Source organism: Myotis daubentonii, chromosome 3 (assembly GCF_963259705.1).
Source record: "Myotis daubentonii chromosome 3, mMyoDau2.1, whole genome shotgun sequence".
NCBI classification, from domain to species: Eukaryota; Metazoa; Chordata; class Mammalia; order Chiroptera; family Vespertilionidae; genus Myotis; species Myotis daubentonii.
Window position 1 is genome coordinate 105,296,350 of NC_081842.1, and position 5,152 is coordinate 105,301,501.

At 47.7% G+C, this 5,152-nt stretch overlaps 1 pseudogene; it reads left to right on the forward strand.

Annotated features, from left to right (window-relative positions):
• Positions 1-749: 749 nt before the first annotated feature.
• Positions 750-2,211, forward strand: LOC132229344 (phosphoethanolamine/phosphocholine phosphatase-like; annotated as a pseudogene).
• The last annotated feature ends 2,941 nt before the right edge of the window (positions 2,212-5,152 follow it).

Consider the following 5,152-nt stretch of genomic DNA (forward strand, 5'->3'; position numbering starts at 1 on the left):
GTACAGAACTTAGATTGAGAAGATGTGCCATACTGAGTCTAAAGAAAAAGACTGTATTTATCTTTTAACACATATGCTTGCTAACAGAGGAGTTAATGTTACTCCCAGTCAGACAGAACGTTTTATACAAGAAGTATGTCCATTTTATGTACATTTACCTTTCTGAGGAAGGAAAGGTAAATGTAAAGGCATGGGAGAAGGTAGGCCCAAGGAGCCTTATCCTTAACCCCACTGCAGCCTTCCCACCCCGGGAAAGTGCAGGATTGGCAAGCTCTCCCTGGGGTGATAGATTAGGACTCAGGTAATAGCGGAAAGAGCCAGTCCTACTCTTAAAATGGATACAAGAGAGCATTTGGGTTTTTTTCTTTTTAATGCCTGTTTTTGGATTGAGTAAATGCATTTTACTTAGTTTTAACACATCAAAGTTAGCTCTTGACACAAAAAGAAAAACTGACAATTCCATCAATATAAACCTTTTCTATAAAAACAAAAAAAGGGAAGAAGAATGATTTACACGGAGACAGCATTATTCTCTGTGGATCTTCCCTGTGCCTGGCTGAGGCCACAGAGAGAGATGCAGAGGCAAGCTGAGCCTTCATTTTATAGTCAGAGGTAAACAAGGTAGTGGTTACCATAGTTACATTGTTCTTATGAGTTTCACTTGTTTTGACCATAGTTACACTGTTCTTGTGAGTTTCACTTGTTTTGGCCACTTCCTGCACCTCCCTCAGCCCATCAGCTTCCCAGACAAGATCTAGGGAGAGTTATAAGGTCAAGCCTAATTATGCTAAGAGGACTGTGCCCTCTAAGCTGGGACTTGTTTGTGACTTTGCCAATAGGTCAGTCTGAGGCTTAACCCTATATCTGCTCCCCACATCTCTCCACTCTCTGCACTTCAAACTCAGCAGGGACAGATTTCTGCCACCGCAGCTCTGCAGGAGAGTGGAAGAGAGATTGAAAGACAGAGAGAAATATCCATGTGAGAGAAACATTGATGTGAGAGAAACATGTCAACTGGTGGCCTCCTGCACAAGCTCTGGCCAGGGTACCGGCCAGGGAGGAGCCTGCAACCGAGCCTGCTGGAGAAGCTCAGAGATCCTGTGCCCCTTTTATTTGAGGAACTCTTTTGGATGACACAAAATGATTTGATAATTCAAGACAAAACTGCTCTAGAGCAGTGGTCGCCAACCTTTCGGATCTCACCGACCACCAGTGGTCCACGGACCACCTGTTGGCGACCGCTGCTCTAGAGGAGCTCTGGAGGATGGCTAGAGACCAACAGTCCCTACAGGCAGTGCTCCGGGTGGTGTACCAGCCAAGAGTGGGTGTTTTCCGGTTGCTGGCCTCCATGTCTGTCTAGGCTAGGGTCTTGGATGTGCCAGTGCCTCTGGCCGAGGCCTGCTAACCAGCCTCTCCCGGATCAGCGCCTGCCGCGCCTGCCCTCGCTTGCTTCCTCCTCTTGCTGCTCTTCTTCCCCTGCTCCCAGGACGGCAGGATAGCTGTGCAGGGGCGCCCCGCTTCCTCCTGACCTTCGATTTGGACAAAACTATCCTGGACGAAAACAGCGTGGGGCCAGCGGCCTGCATGCCACCTCCTACCGCGAGGGCTTCTACAACGAGTACATGCAGTGGGTCTTCAAGTACCTGGATGTGCAGGGCGTGCGCCGGCGGGACCTGCGTGCCGTCTGTGAGGCCATCGCCCTGTCCCGGGGCATGGGCGACCTGCTGCAGTGTGTGGCCAAGCAGGGAGCCGGCTTCGAGGTGATTCGCATTTCGGATGCCAACACCTTCGTCATAGAGAGCTCTGCGCGCCACCGGCCACCTGGGCCTGTTCCGCCGCATCCTCAGCAACCTGTCAGGGCCCGACGCACGGGGGCTGCTGGCGCTGCGGCCCTTCCACACGCACAGCTGCGCGCGGTGCCCCACCGACATGTGCAAGCACAAGGTGCTCAGCGACTCCCTGCGCGTGCGGGTCCAAGACGGCGTGCACTTCGAGTGCCTTTTCTACGTGGGCGACGGCGCCAATGACTTCCTTCCAATGGGGCTGCTGGCCAACAGCGACGTGGCCCTCCCGCGCCGCGGCTATCTCATGCACCGCCTTATCCTGGAGGCGCGGAAGGCCGAGCCCAGCTCGTTTAGCCCACCCTGGTGCCTTGGGAGACAGCCCAGGACGTGCGCCTCGCTTCTGCAGCAAGTGCTGAAGGCGTGCTGAGATGGCTGCCTGCAGGGGGCGCCCCGACGAGGAGTGGGGAAGGGAGATCAGGAAAGACAATCTAGTTTTATAACTTCCTTTCCCTTTCACTTTGGTATTCCCTCTGGGAATTTCTAGAATTCCAGCCCGTCCTTTCTCGGGGGCTGAAAAGAGGGAGTTCGGAGCCATCCCTATCTATGTAGTAAAACCAGCTTGGCTGCCTCTCTCAGATCCACCGCAAACAGTTAAATTCTGGAGTCTGACCCAGTCCCGGTAATGCGCATACCGGGGAAGGCAGCGTTTCCTAAAAGCTCGTCCTCTGAACTGAAGGAAGAGGTTCCCTTGCAGACGAGAGAACTTTAACTGCTGCCCGGCCCCATAACTTCCCCTCTCCCAGTCTTAAGTCAGGGAGAAATCCTCACGCATCGGACCCCCCCGCGGAAAGAGAGGAAGCTTTCCGCCGACAGCCCCAGGCCTAGGTCTCGCTTCACCTACCGCGATCCCACACTACATCCCTTTTCTTGTCTCCCTTCCCCCGCCCATCCCGCCAGCAACCCCAAAAGAAGAAAAGCCAGATGGAACAGTTGCCTCCTGGTGGTGGAGTGAGGTAGCACATTGTCCAGCTTGGGTGGGACCAGCCAGGAACTTCGCACCTGTGCCTCGGTGTCTTCTCGAACCCCAGCTTCGTCTATGCAGCAAGACCAGGGACTTAACCAAAGTCAATCCCGTGGGCTGGGACCTCTGCGGCCCCTTCCTCTCATATGAAACAGAACAGAAAGCCATGACGTTTTAAAGTAGAGCCAGCGAAACCGAAGCCCCTCCTCGTTGGTGTTTTAGAGCTATTAAATCAGGTGAAGGGGATAAAAATGGTGTAAGGACAAAATATAAACAAATAAAATTGATAAATGAAAAAATAATGCTGCCATGAACATTTGTTGTTTTTGTGTGAACATATGCTTTTATTTCTCTTGGATATATGCTTAGGAATAGAATGCTTGGTCAAATGGTAACTATGTTTAAATTTTTGAGGATTGCCAGATTGTTTTCCAAAGTTGCTGCACTACTTTACATTCCCACCAGCAGGGTATGAGGATTCCATTTTGTCTATATCCTTGTCCACATTTGTTATTATTCTTTGTATTTTTTATTCTAGGCATCCTAGTGGATGTGAAGTGGTACCTCACTGTGGTTTTAATTTGCATTTCCCTGATGGCTAATGATTTCCATGTTCTTATTGGCCATGTGTATATCTTCTTTGGTGAAATACCTATGCGGATCCTCTTGCTCATTTTATTTTATTTTGGTAAGAACATTTAATACAAGATCTCTTTTGACCATTTAAAAATTGAATTGTTTACTTTTATTATTGAATTGTAAGAACTTTTTTTAAAATTAAATCTTTATTGTTCAGATTATTACATTTGTTCCTCTTTTTTCCCCCCATAACTCCCCTCCTCCCAGTTCCCACCCCACCCTCCGCCATCACTCCCCACCCACTGTCCTCATCCATAGGTGCATGATTTTTGTCCAGTCTCTTCCCGCACCCCCCACACCCCTTTCCCCCCCAAGAATAGTCAGTCCATTCCCTTTCTATGTCCCTTATTCTATTATAATCACCAGTTCATTCTGTTCATCAGATTATTTATTCACTTGATTCTTAGATTCACTTGTTGATAGATGCATATTTGTTGTTCATAATTTGTATCTTTACCTTTTTCTTCCTCTTCCTCTTCTTAAAGGATACCTTTCAGCATTTCATATAATCCTGGTTTGGTGGTGATGAACTCCTTTAGCTTTTCCTTATCTGTGAAGCTCTTTATCTGACCTTCAATTCTGAATGATAGCTTTGCTGGATAAAGTAGTCTTGGTTGTAGGTTCTTGGTATTCATCACTTTGAATATTTCTTGCCACTCCCTTCTGGCCTGCAAAGTTTCTGTTGAGAAATCAGCTGACAGTTGTATGGGTACTCCCTTGTAGGTAACTGAGTTTCTTTCTCTTGCTGCTTTTAAGATTCTCTCTTTGTCTTTTGCTCTTGGCATTTTAATTATGATGTGTCTTGGTGTGGTCCTCTTTGAATTCCTTTTGTTTGGGGTTCTTTGCGCTTCCTGAACTTGTAAGTCTATTTCTTTCACCAGGTAGGGGAAGTTTTCTGTCATTATTTTTTAAAATAGGTTTTCAATATCTTGCTCTCTCTCATCTTCTGGCACCCCTATAATTCAGATGTTGGTACATTGAAGCTGTCCCAGAGGCTCCTTACACTATCTTTGTATTTTCGGATTCTTTTTTCATTTTGCTTTTCCAGTTGGGTGTTTTTTGCTTTTTCACATTTCAAATCTTTGACTTGATTCTTGCGCTCCTCTAGTCTGCTGTTGGGAGTCTGTATAATATTCTTTATTTCAGTCAGTGTATGCCTAATTTCTAGTTGGTCCTTTATCACAACATCGAGGATCTCATTAGATTTCTTGAGGATCTCACTATATTTATCGGCTGTCTCACCGGTTTTTTTTCAAGGGCCTTACTAAATTTATCGACGGCTTCTAGACAGTTCTTGAGAGACCTCAAAAGTATGGTTTTGAACTCTATATCCAGCATTTTGCTTTCCTCCAATTCTGTCATTTGTGTCCTGTTTCTTTGTCTTTGCATTTTTTATGCTTTCTTGGTGCACCCCCTAGTGGTCTTTGTGCGCAGTCTTGTTGTAGTTAAGCCTTGATTGTTGTAGGTAACACTGGGGGGGATTTGACCTCTAGGCCAACTGGCTGTGAGAATCAGCTGTATCTGCAGTGGGAGAACTTCTGTCCTCCAGGGAGGTGCTAATCTAGACTTTGCCTGAGGCTATACAGCAAATGCATCTGTGCAGGGCTTGGGCAGGGTGGGTCCCAGGGGATCAACAGGGAGGGTGGAGCGAGCAGTTATGGCTGCTCTCAGTCCCGTCCCCAGAGGCTCTGCCTCTCAGTGTCCCAGC